The 13,924-nt window shown below is 40.1% G+C and overlaps 1 non-coding gene across 1 annotated transcript; it reads left to right on the forward strand.

The window, feature by feature from the left end:
* The first annotated feature begins 642 nt into the window (after positions 1-642).
* Positions 643-806, forward strand: LOC114238859 (U1 spliceosomal RNA). Its single transcript, XR_003624120.1, has one exon. It is a non-coding gene; the product is annotated as a U1 spliceosomal RNA (small nuclear RNA).
* Positions 807-13,924: the final 13,118 nt, after the last annotated feature.

A 13,924-nucleotide genomic window follows, 5' to 3' on the forward strand; every position in this document is an offset into this window, starting at 1 on the left:
ACCTGCTGTAGGAGGGGGCGTTTTGTGAGTTTTCCACTTACTTGGTTCAAAATTAGAATTAGTGTTTGTGCAACTGCTCTTGCAAGTGAGGGTGATCATATGCCGCATATTTAAAAGAGCATATTTTGTACTTGTGCTTGAAGCTTTGAACTGACAACCTATTTTTAGCACTTCCTGGGCTGAATTTTTTAATGTACTTTTGCCAAATTTCATCTTTTCAGACTTGCTCTTTCTATTACGTGAATATCGGCTTGCTGAACTGCGCCAGAATCACAGCGACGTCATTAGCTCCAAGCCCTTGAAGGAAGGAAAGAACTTGTTACCTTTATATCCGTAGAGCGTCTTTGCCTTTAAGTTTCATTCCACTAACTATACCAGGAAAAGGACGCTTTGAATGAGATCAGCAAAAGGGGTGTGGAACATGTAGATAAGAGCAGTGACTGCCGGTAATGCTTACACTAGGCATTGTATTTCCTAAGATTTGGCAATATCTAGATATACAAAATATTGCTGCGTGGTAATTATAGTTTGGAGACTCTATTCCAGAAGTGGGGGGTGGGTTTTAAAATGCATGAGAAAAGTGACCCTATCTTTAGAGTGATTTGACTCTGAGGGTGAGGTACCAGTGAAAGCCAACAACTCATACTTACCTGGCAGGGGAGATACCATGATCACGAAGGTGGTTTTCCCAGGGCGAGGCTTATCCATTGCACTCCGGATGTGCTGACCCCTGCGATTTCCCCAAATGTGGGAAACTCGACTGCATAATTTGTGGTAGTGGGGGACTGCGTTCGCGCTCTCCCCTGGTTCTTTGGTTTGTGAAAGAAAGTTTTGTATTGCAGGTTCTTGTTTTATGGAGTGGAGAATTTGTAGCAAGTTAGTGGTGGTATTCTCAGGAAAAATTTGTGTTAGTTTTTCCGTTTTGGGGGAGATTTTTTTTCATACTTTGCCTGTAGTTGTTAAAATTCGGAGTTGGTGACTTATTAGAGATGGCGCTGAAATTAAAATGTATTCTCTGTTTCCTAGGCAGGTAGAGCCAAAGTTAATGGGGCCTTATAGTGGTGTGAGGTATCGGGGTGGAGAGTGTGAGTTTTATGCTTTTGGGCGAAGGGGTGAGTAACTTCTGCTCCGCGGTTTTTTCTCGAAGCAAGGAGACCAGTTTAGTTTGTGGCAGTGAAATGAATGTCAATTTTATTTGGGTTTTTTCCTTATTTTGTGTATGGTGAAAAACGAGCATTAAGGTTTAATTCTGATTGGTTTAGTTTCAATTTGAAACCTGGATTCTTGAGGGCGTTGAAATAACCAGGATGTTCTTCTCTTAAGTAGCTATTTTTCTTTGCAGTAGCTGAATTTGGGACTTTTGAACCGTTTTAACAGATCCGTCTCTCCTTTATTATATAGTGAATGCTACATCTGGATTGGATGTGGGTATTTTTAAAGGCCCCCTACTGGTGTCTTTGAGACCTATTGCTGTAAACTAGAATATATCTGCAAACAACTGTTATTCCTGTATGTGCTGCTGATTCCTTAGGTTTCAGTTTCAGGGTATGGTATGTTTGGTTCTTCCTAGTATCCAGATCTAGCTATTCTGAGGATTTCTAGTGACCTTCACACTCATAATAACCTGTCTTGTAGAAGCAGTTCCTGCTGCTTCTCTTTTAGAACAAATCCTTGTCCCTCTGTTCTTAGTCACTTCCTGACCCTCAGCAATCTGATGGGGTTTACAGTGTCTCCAGGGGCCTGATATATAAAAATATGATCCCTCAATTGACTTCTAAGTTTAAGTACTCACCTGATAATTAAAAATAGTCACCTGAGTGCTGTTCTGGGGCCTTTGTTTAAAACTGAACGTGAGAGACACAAAGTACAGATATTTTGCAGCATGCTTTTAAAATTTGTATCAAAATAACACATATACTTCATTTAGAAAATCAAATAGTCCTTTTAGGTTTCTAAACTAAGTTCTTTGCCTACTTCTTCCTGTTTTCCAGGTCCCCTTCAGAGGGAGACACTTTCCATTCTAAAAACAACTAAAATTGGATTCTGAAATTTATGAACCTCTGTGTTTCTAAACCAGAAATACCTAGATATTTAGATAATATCTAATTAGATATTTAGATAATATCTAAAATATTATCCTTTAATGCATCCATTTTTTAAAAAAATTTTATTTATTTATTTATGGCTGTGTTGGATCTTCGTTTCTGTGCGAGGGCTTTCTCTAGTTGTGGCAAATGGGGGCCACTCTTCATCGCGGTGCGCGGGCCTCTCACTATCGCGGCCTCTCTTGTTGCCGAGCACAGGCTCCAGATGCGCAGGCTCAGTAGCTGTGGCTCACGGACCCAGTTGCTACGCGGCATGTGGGATCTTCCCAGACCAGGGCTCGAACCCGTGTCCCCTGCATTAGCAGGCAGATTCTCAACCACTGCGCCACCAGGGAAGCCCCAATGCATCCATTTTTGACATTGCTTTTTGGTAATGTAAATGAAGATTTAGCTCTCTTGCACCACCATTTCTTCTCTATTTTTCCTAATGTAGTTTAAAAACAATTTGGTTAAATCACTTGGTTAAATCGGTATTCAGTGTTGATATTATTCTTAGGCAAACATTATTCACAGCAAAGCATTGTCATTGAATGTCATTGTTTCCTTTAATTTTATTTTTCTTCTGGTTAGTTTTTTCCCCTTCTGGTTTTTTTTTTTTTTTTTTTTTTTGGCCACACAGTGCAGCATGCGGGATCTTAGTACCCCCACCAGGGATTGAACCTGTGACCCCTGCAGTGGAAGCGTGGAATCCTAACCACTGGACCACCAGGGAATTCTCCCCCTCTGTTTAATTTTACCTTTTTCCATTTGGTTACTTTTCTTTTACCTATTCCTAATTCTTCCCACACTTTCCAATAGCCTCTGGTTTTCCATAGGGTAAATCATATCAGGTAGTCTTACTAGTTTAAATGCAGATTTTTTTTTTCTTCTGGAGATCTGTCTACTTCTATTTTTCTTCTACCTAAACCCATTGTTCTTTCAGATTGCTGCATAGGTGTAATAGTTTAAATGGGTATCAAATTCTAGGTTGTAGTTAAATTTTTCTTCATGATTTCAAAGACATCACTTTTTTGACTTATAGCTTCTAGAAGCTATTGAGAAGACTTTCTAATTCCTTATACTGTTTACATGACATACGTGACTGATCTTTTCATTTTCAGAAAAGTTGAAGAATTATCTCTTTATTTTCATTTTTTGTAATTTCTTAATGATGTGTATATCTTATAGCCATTCATTGTATGGGGCACTTGATGAGGACCCTTTCGACCAGAAAGTCTTCCATGTTGGGAAATTGTCTTGAATTATTTCATTGGTGATTTCCTCCCCTTGGTTTTTATTATAGTTATTTAATTAAATTAATTTATTTACTTATTTATTTTTGGCTGCATTGGGTCTTCACTGCTGTGCACAGGCTTTCTCTAGTTGCGGCGAGCGGGGGATACTCTTCGTTGCAGAGCACAGGCTCTAGGTGCGAGGGCTTCAGTAGTTGTGGCATGCAGGCTCAGTAGTTGTGGCACACAGGCCTAGTGGTGTGTGGGATCTTCCCGGACCAGGGCTCGAACCCGTGTCCCCTGCACTGGCAGGCGGATTCTTAACCAGTGTGCCACTAGGGAAGTCCCCCTCATCAATCTTGAAAATGCATACTTCGACATTCAGCTCTCTCTCTGGGAAGCTGCCTGGGATCCACCCAAACCACCACTGAACCCAGAAAGGACTTAAACATTACTAGGTACTGTAGGCACAGTGCTGCATAAAGCACTTCTTTTAAAATCAAAAGAAAAAAAGATGAATTTTTAGGTGGAAGAAAATGTTGTATATAATAATGTCATCTTTTTATATATTTTTCACGGAGGAAGGGCCCACAAAGGCAAAAGTGTGTAGGATCCTTCAGAGTCATAATGTGGTCCTTAACCCTTTTATTAGTGCTCATTACTCTTTTCCTATAATTCTGGCAGGTCTGTTTCCCCTACAGGTTGTGATCTTATTTATTACAGGCAGAATCTCTCTCTGCATTATTACTCTTAGTATCGCCAGTGCCTAGGCTAGTTGCTGGCACCTTAAGTTTAAGTGGCTGTAAGTTACTACTTACACAAGTAGCAACTTGAGAACAGGTTTTTGTTTTTGTTTTTTCCATCATTAGTAGCACTCACAGAAACTCAAGGATAATTTGTGAATGTTGAAAATACTGGAGTAGGCAATATGGTTATCAGAAATATAGTTCCCAGACGGGCCTACTGTATAGCACAGGGAACTCTACTCAATACTCAGTAATGGCCTATATGGGAAAAGAATCTAAAAAATTTTAGAGTGGATATATGTATATGTATAACTGATTCACTTTGCTGTACACCTGAAACTAACACAACATTGTAAATCAACTGTACTCCAATAAAAATTTAAAAAAGAAAGAAATAGTTCCCTCAGCATAGCAAAAAGAGCTTTAGAATATCTGTGAAATCATATCTGTGGGGATCACAGATAGTCCTAGAGGACTCAGTGCTGTGGCATTCATGGATACCATGGAAACAGCAAGCCAACTGCCTGGAATGAAATTAGAATGAAATTATATCGTATAATGGAGATGGGCTGGATCACACTTTGTGGATGAGAGTATCTAGCCAATGTCTAAGTAGAGTGACTGTGGTTTATATTGGAGAGCCCTGTGGATGGAAATGCAAAACGGGGGCCAGTGTGCATCAGAAGTGAATGGGTTCAGCTCCCTGAAATGCAGGGTGTCTGCGTAGAGTGTAGAGTTGCTCAAACTTTCCTGGTAGTAGACATTTAGTTTCAGTGTGTTGGCACCATGGACTTCTTGACAGTTGAACCTGCTCTGTGAACTTATATAACAAAAGTCAGCTTTTAAAAATTACCGCCACGCTCGTGATATTTCTGAACATCAACCTTTCCTTGACTCTGACAAAGCTAAGAGATGGGTGGAAATTCAGAGATAAGGTGAGACTCACAGACTGAGGGGCATGTCTGTTGGGACAGAAATCTTAGCTGGCAGGGGCAGCCATGATCTGAGAGAGGTTGGTAAGTGTGCTGGTGCCACCACTCCCCAGGTAGGTGGGAACTCTCCAAATACCCACTGTGCTGAGGGAGGGTCTGTGCCTCTCCACCTCGGCTTATTTGGGGCCTTTGAGTTAGTTGGTCACTGAGTTGTTTTATTCTGTGTATGAATATATGTATGTATGTATGTGTATGTGTATATATATATATACATACACATAGGGATATATATTCACCATAATTATTACTAATAATTATCATTGTTCCTAGAGGGCAAAATCAAGCACAGATACCTAAAATATGGTAAAATCACAATTTGAATCTAAGTCTATCTGGTGCTAAAGCCTGTGTTCAAAACTAAATACTGTGCCAGATATTTCTTGTAATGGTTCCACCAGGACTTGGTCTTCTCTTTATGAAAAAAAAAAAAAAAACAGTCTAACAATATCATTGAAAGTCTGTAACCTGTATCTCACAACCAGTAATACTGATATCATTTCAGTGCATTTCCTTCCAGTAATTTTCCTTAAGGATATACATTTTTACAAAATTGCAGTCATGGTATACATACCATTTCATATCCTTTTTCCCTCTTAACCTTAAATAATAAAAATGTCTTTCACATTGTTAATCGTTATTATATTACTATTGTTTGCTTAATACTCCATTTCCCTATTGCTTTGATTCTAGGGTTTTTGGGTGATTTTGATTTTTTTGTAATTCTCTAATGAACACCCTATGCATAGGGCATAGTCTTTCTCTAGAATTACTTTCTATAGTTAAATTAAATGACATTTCTGGGTCAAAATGTATGAACATATTTTGGGCAGTAGATGTATATAATTAGGGTTAAATATTTTTTTCATTGTAAGTAATATTATAGTCATGTTACAGAATATGTAGGGGAAAATACATTAGTCCATTCTTCTATATTGACACTGATATGATTATGTTACTTTGCATTTTGATGTATTTCCTTTAAGTGCCTTAAATTTTGCCATTTTAGAAACAGTTTTAATCGTAGTATATGTTCTATTTCATATGCTGCCTTTTTTGCATGCAGTGTTACTGCAATTTAGGCTTTCCTCTCCTTCTTAACAAACTTGAAGTTCTTTTTATAATTAACTATGAACCCTGAAATTAGAAAGAGATCTGGACTTTGAAAGATGAAAGGAAGCAGGGAAAAGTAGTTTTTAGAGTTTGAAAATATCATATGTCACCTCTCCTCCCTCAAATAATTTAAGGCATTTCTTAAGATGACTAAAATATTAAAATAACAGAAAACTACTAGAAATTACCCTAAGAAATCATCATTAATTATTCACAAAGATATATCTACAAGGCTGTTCATTGTTTTATATATATATAATGGCAATAAACTAGAAGCGATAGAACATTGATATAAATTATCTATGACAACATATAACAAAATGAATGTAAAATGTTACAAAACATCGTGTGAAGCATAATTGTGTTAAAAATATATATGCATAGAGAATTGGAGTTACCATATATAATATCGAAGTGTTAACAGTGGTAATTTCGTAGTGGGAATGTGGTTAATTTTAATATTTAAAAAACACTTTTCTGTTTTTTCCTAATTACCTGCAAGGAAAATTTTATCGCTATTGTAACAATTTAAAATACCATCCAAAAATGCAAAACAAAGCACTTAAAAAATCATATGGACTAAGAGGAAAATAACTACCAAAGGGTTGCAAAAATATGCCATCCCAAAATGTGTCACTTTGGCATAAGGATTATTTTGAGCTGAAAGCACTGAAAAACAGCAAGTATGTAAGAAGAGTGGTCTGACCTCCCTTTGTCTTCCTAAAAGCAGGAGGTAAAACTCCCAACTGAAAGATGTTTTCCCTAACCCAGGGGAAAGAAACATTGCCAGAGAAGGAGGACAAAGCCGAGATTTCTGTACAAACAGGTCTTGTTAAAATAATTATCTTCGAGTCCTGAGGAGAGATTAACCAAGATGGCGGAGTAGAAGGACGTGCTCTCACTCCCTCTTGCGAGAACACCAGAATCACAACTGGCTGCTGGACAGTCATTGACAGGAAGACACTGGACCTCACCAAGGAGGATACCCCACGTCCAAGGACAGAGGAGAAGCCACAGTGAGACGGTAGGAGGGGCACAATCAGAGTAAAATCAAATCCCATAACTGCTGGGTGGGTGACTCACAGACTGGCGAACACTTATACCACGGAAGTCCACCCACTGGAGTGAAGGTTCTGAGCCCCACGTCAGGCTTCCCAACCTGGGGGTCCGGCAACGGGAGGAGGAATTCCTAGAGAATCAGACTTTGAAGCCTAGTGGGAATTGATTGCAGGACTTTGACAGGACTGGGGGAAACAGAGACCCCACTCTTGGAGGGCGCACACAGAATAGTGTGTGCATCGGGACCCGGGGGAAGGAGCAGTGACCCCAAGGGAGACTGAACCAGACCTACCTGCTAGTGTTGGAGGGTCTCCTGCAGAGGTGGGGGCTGGCTCTGTTTCACCGTGGGGACAAGGACACTGGCAGCAGAAGTTCTGGGAAGTACTCCTTGGCGTGAGCCCTCCCAGGGTCTGCCATTAGCCCCGCCAAAGAGCCCAGGTAGGCTCCAGTGTTGGGTTGCCTCAGGCAAAACAACCAACAGGGAGGGAAACCAGCCCCACCCATCAACAGTCAAGTGGATTAAAGTTTTACTGAGCTCTGACCGCCACAGCAACAGTCAGCTCTACCCACCACCAGAGCCTCCCATCAAGCCTCTTAGATAGCCTCAACCACGAGAGGGCAGACAGCAGAAGCAAGAAAAACTACAATCCTGCAGCCTGTGGACCAAAAACCACATTTACAGAACGATAGACAAGATGAAAAGGCAGAGGGCTATATACCAGATGAAGGAACAAGAAAAAAACCCCAGAAAAACAACTAAATGAAGTGGAGATAGGCAACCTTCCAGAAAAAGAATTCAGAATAATGATAGTGAAGATGATCTAGGACCTTGGAATAAGAATGGAGGCAAAGATTGAGAAGATGCAAGAAATGATTAACAAAGACCTAGAAGAATTAAAGAACAAACAAACAGAGATGACCAATACAATAACTGAAATGAAAACTACACTAGAAGGAATCAGTAGCAGAATAACTGAGGCAGAAGAACGGATAAGTGACCTGGAAGACAGAGTGGGGGAATTCACTGCTGCGGAACAGACTAAAGAAAAAAGAATGAAAAGAAATGAAGACAGCCTAAGAGACCTCTGGGACAATATTAAACGCAACAACATTTGCATTATAGGGGTCCCAGAAGGAGAAGAGAGAGAGAAAGGACCAGAGAAAATATTTGAAGAGATTATAGTCGAAAACTTCCCCAACATGGGAAAGGAAATAGCCACCCAAGTCCAGGAAGCGCAGAGAGTCCCATACAGGATAAACCCAAGGAGAAACACGCCGAGACACATAGTAATCAAAAACCGGCAAAAATTAAAGACAAAGAAAAATTATTGAAAGCAGCAAGGGAAAAACGACAAATAACATACAAGGGAACTCCCATAAGGTTAACAGCTGATTTCTCAGCAGAAACTCTACAAGCCAGAAGGGAGTGGCATGATATGCTTAAAGTGATGAAAGGGACGAACCTACAACCAAGATTACTCTACCCGGCAAGGATCTCATTTAGATTTGATGGAGAAATCAAAAGCTTTACAGACAAGCAAAAGCTACGAGAATTCAGCACCACCAAACCAGCTCTACAACAAATGCTAAAGGAACTTCTCTAAGTGGGAAACACAAGAGAAGAAAAGGACCTACAAAAACAAACCCAAAACAATTAAGAAAATGGTCATAGGAACATACATATCGATAATTACCTTAAATGTGAATGGATTAAATGCTCCAACCAAACGACACAGGCTTGCTGAATGGATACAAAAACAAGACCCATATATATGCTGTCTACAAGAGACCCACTTTAATAGTAATCTTTTCTTTTTTTTTTTTTTTTTAAATTATTTATTTATTTATTTATTTATTTATTATTATTATTATTATTATTTTGGCTGCGTTCGGTCTTCGTTTCTGTGCGAGGGCTTTCTCTAGTTGTGGCGAGCAGGGGCCACTCTTCATCGCGGTGCGCGGGCCTCTCACTGTCGTGGCCTCTCTTGTTGCAGAGCACAGGCTCCAGAAGCGCAGGCTCAGTAGTTGTGGCTCACGGGCTTAGTTGCTCCGTGGCATGTGGGATCTTCCCAGACCAGGGCTCGAACCCGTGTCCCCTGCATTGGCAGGCAGACTCTCAACCACTGCGCCACCAGGGAAGCCCAGTAATCTTTTCTTTATTTATTTATTATATTTATTTTTGGCTGTGTTGGGTCTTCGTTTCTGTGCGAGGGCTTCCTCTAGTTGTGGCAAGCGGGAGCCACTCTTCATCACGGTGCGCGGGCCTCTTCACTATCTCGGCCTCTCCCATTGCGGAGCACAGGCTCCAGACGCGCAGGCTCAGTAGTTGTGGCTCACGGGCCTAGTCGCTCCGCGGCATGTGGGATCTTCCCAGACCAAGATTCAAACTCGTGTCCCCTGCATTGGCAGGCAGATTCTCAACCACTGCGCCACCAGGGAAGCCCGAGACCCACTTTAGACCTAGGGACACATACAGACTGAAAGTGAGGGGATGGAAAAAGATATTCCATGCAAATGGAAATCAAAAGAAAGCTGGAGTAGCTATACTCATATCAGATAAAATAGACTTTAAAATAAAGAACATTACAAGAGACAAGGAAGGACACTACATAATGATCAAGGGATCAATCCAAGAAGAAGATATAACAATTATAAATATATATGCACCCAACATAGGAGCACCTCAATATATAAGGCAACTGCTAACAGCTATAAAAGAGGAAATGGACAGTAACACAATAATAGTGGGGGACTTTAACACCTAACTTACACCAATGGACAGATCATCCAAAATGAAAATAAATAAGGAAACAGAAGCTTTAAATGACACAATAGACCAGATAGATTTAATTGATATTAATAGGACATTCCATCCAAAAACAGCAGATTACACTTTCTTCTCAAGTGCGCACGGAACATTCTCCAGGATAGATCACATCTTGGGTCACAAATCAAGCCTCAGTAAATTTAAGAAAATTGAAATCATATCAAGCATCTTTTCTGACCACAACGCTATGAGATTAGAAATCAATTACAGGGGAAAAAACGTAAAAAACACAAACACGTGGAGGCTAAACAATACGTTACTAAGCAACCAAGAGATCACTGAAGAAATCAAAGAGGAAATCAAAAAATACCCAGAGACAAATGACAATGAAAACACGATGATCCAAAACCTATGGGATGCAGCAAAAGCAGTTCTAAGAGGGAAGTTTATAGCTATACAAGCCTACCTAAAGAAACCAGAAAAATCTCAAGTAAACAATCTAACCTTACGCCTAAAGAAACCAGAGAAAGAAGAACAAACAAAACCCAAAGTTAGCAGAAGGAAAGAAATCATAAAATCAGAGCGGAAATAAATGAAATAGAAACAAAGAAAACAATAGCAAAGGTCAATAAAACTAAAAGCTGGTTCTTTGAGAAGATAAACAAAATTGATAAGCCATTAGCCAGACTCATCAAGAAAAAGAGGGAGAGGACTCAAATCAATAAAATCAGAAATGAAAAAGGAGAAGTTACAACAGACACTGCAGAAATACAAAGCATCCTAAGAGACTACTACAAGCAACTCTATGCCAATAAAATGGACAACCTGGAAGAAATGGACAAATTCTTAGAAAGGTATAACCTTCCAAGACTGAACCAGGAAGAAGCAGAAAATATGAACAGACCAATCACAAGTAATGAAATTGAAACTGTGATTAAAAATCTTCCAACAGGGCTTCCCTGGTGGCGCAGTGGTTGAGAATCTGCCTGCTGATGCAGGGGACACGGGTTCGAGCCCTGGTCTGGGAAGATCCCACATGCCACGGAGCAGCTGGGCCCGTGAGCCACAATTGCTGAGCCTGCGCGTCTGGAGCCTGTGCCCCGCGACGGGAGGGGCCGCGATAGAGAAAGGCCCGCGCACCGCGATGAAGAGCGGTCCCCGCACCGCGATGAAGAGTGGCCCCCGCTTGCCGCAACTGGAGAAAGCCCTCGCACGAACCGAAGACCCAACACAGCCAAAAAAATAAATAAATAAATAAATAAATAAGAAAATCCTTTAAAAAAAAAAAAAAAAAAAATCTTCCAACAAACAAAAGTCCAGGACCAGATGGCTTCACAGGTGAATTCTATCAAACATTTAGAAAGGAGCTAACACCTATCCTTCTCAAACTCTTCCAAAAAATTGCAGAGGAAGGAACACTCCCAAACTCATTCTATGAGGCCACCATCACCCTGATACCAAAACCAGACAAAGACACTACAAAAAAAGAAAATTACAGACCAATATCACTAATGAGTATAGATGCAAAAATCCTCAACAAAATACTAGCAAACAGAATCCAACAACACATTAAAAGGATCATATACCACGATCAAGTGGGATTTATCCCAGGGATGCAAGGATTCTTCAATATACGCAAGTCAATCAATGGTGATACACCATATTAACAAACTGAAGGATAAAAACCGTATGATCATCTCAATAGATGCAGAAAAAGCTTTTGACAAAATTGAACACCCATTTATGATAAAAACTCTCCAGAAAGTGGGCATAGAGGGAACCTACCTCAACATAATAAAGGCCATATATGACAAACCCACAGCAAACATCATTCTCAATGGTGAAAAACTGAAAGCATTTCCTCTAAGATCAGGAACAAGACAAGGATGTCCACCCTCACCACTGTTATTCAACATAGTTCTGGAAGTCCTAGCCACGGCAATCAGAGAAGAAAAAGAAATAAAAGGAATACAAATTGGAAAAGAAGAAGTAAAACTGTCACTGTTTGCGGTTGATATGATACTATACATAGAGAATCCTAAAACTGCCACCAGTAAACCGCTAGAGCTAATTAATGAATTTGGTAAAGTTGCAGGATACAAAATGAATGCACAGAAATCTCTTGCATTCCTATACACTAATGATGAAAAATCTGAAAGAGAAATTATGGAAACACTCCCATTTACCATTGCAACAAAATGAATAAAATACCTAGGAATAAACCTACCTAGGTAGACAAAAGACCTGTATGCAGGAAACTATAAGACGCTGATGAAAGAAATTAAAGATGATACCAACAGATGGAGAGATATACCATGTTCTTGGATTGGAAGAATCAACATTGTGAAAATGACTATACTACCCAAAGCAATCTACAGATTCAATGCAATCCCTATCAAATTACCAATGGCATTTTTTATGGAACTAGAACAAATCATCTTAAAATTTGTATGGAGACACAAAAGACCCGAAATAGCCAAAGCAGTCTTGAGGGAAAACAACAGAGCTGGAGGAATCAGACTCCCTGACTTCAGACTATACTACAAAGCTACAGTAATGAAGACAATATGGTACTGGCACAAAAACAGAAACATAGATCAATGGAACAAGATAGAAAGCCCAGAGATAAACCCACGCACCTATGGTCAACTAATCTATGACAAAGGAGGCAAAGATATACAATGGAGAAAGGACAGTCTCTTCAATAAGTGGTGCTGGGAAAACTGGACAGCTACATGTAAAAGAATGAAATTAGAATACTCCCTAACACCATACACAAAAATAAACTCAAAATGGATTCGAGACCTAAATGTAAGACTGGACACTATAAAACTCTTAGAGGAAAACATAGGAAGAACACTCTTTGACATAAATCACAGCAAGATCTTTTTTGATCCACCTCCTAGAGTAATGGAAATAAAAACAAAAATAAACAAATGGGACCTAATGAAACTTCAAAGCTTTTGCACAGCAAAGGAAACCATAAACAAGACGAAAAGACAACCCTCAGCATGGGAGAAAATATTTGCAAACGAATCATCGGACAAAGGATTAATCTCCAAAATATATAAACAGCTCATTCAGCTCAATATTAAAGAAACAAACACCCCAATCCAAAAATAGGCGGAAGACCTAAATAGACATTTCTCCAAGGAAGACATGCAGACGGCCACAAAGCACATGAAAAGATGCTCAACATCACTAATTATTAGAGAAATGCAAATCAAAACGACAATGAGGTATCACCTCACACCAGTTAGAATGGGCATCATCAGAAAATCGACAAACAACAAATGCTGGAGAGGGTGTGGAGAAAAGGGAACCCTCTTGCACTGTTGGTGGGAATGTAAATTGATACAGCCACTATGGAGAACAATATGGAGGTTCCTTAAAAAACTAAAAATAGAATTACCATATGACCCAGCAATCCCACTACTGGGCATATACCCAGAGAAAACCGTAATTCAAAAAGACACATGCACCCGAATGTTCATTGCAGCACTATTTACAATAGCCAGGTCATGGAAGCAACCTAAATGCCCATCAACAGACGAATGGATAAAGAAGATGTGGTACAGGGCTTCCCTGGTGGCGCAGTGGTTGAGAATCTGCCTGCTAATGCAGGGGACACGGGTTCGAGCCCTGGTCTGGGAAGATCCCACATGCCACGGAGCAGCTGGGCCCGTGAGCCACAATTGCTGAGCCTGCGCGTCTGGAGCCTGTGCCCCGCGACGGGAGGGGCCGCGATAGAGAAGGGCCCGCGCACCGCGATGAAGAGCGGTCCCCGCACCGCGATGAAGAGTGGCCCCCGCTTGCCGCAACTGGAGAAAGCCCTCGCACGAACCGAAGACCCAACACAGCCAAAAAATAAATAAATAAATAAATAAATAAATAAATTAAATAAATAAATAAATAAGAAAAAAATCCTTAAAAA

The sequence above is a fragment of the Balaenoptera acutorostrata genome, chromosome 20, assembly GCF_949987535.1.
Source record: "Balaenoptera acutorostrata chromosome 20, mBalAcu1.1, whole genome shotgun sequence".
In the NCBI taxonomy this organism is placed as follows: domain Eukaryota; kingdom Metazoa; phylum Chordata; class Mammalia; order Artiodactyla; family Balaenopteridae; genus Balaenoptera; species Balaenoptera acutorostrata.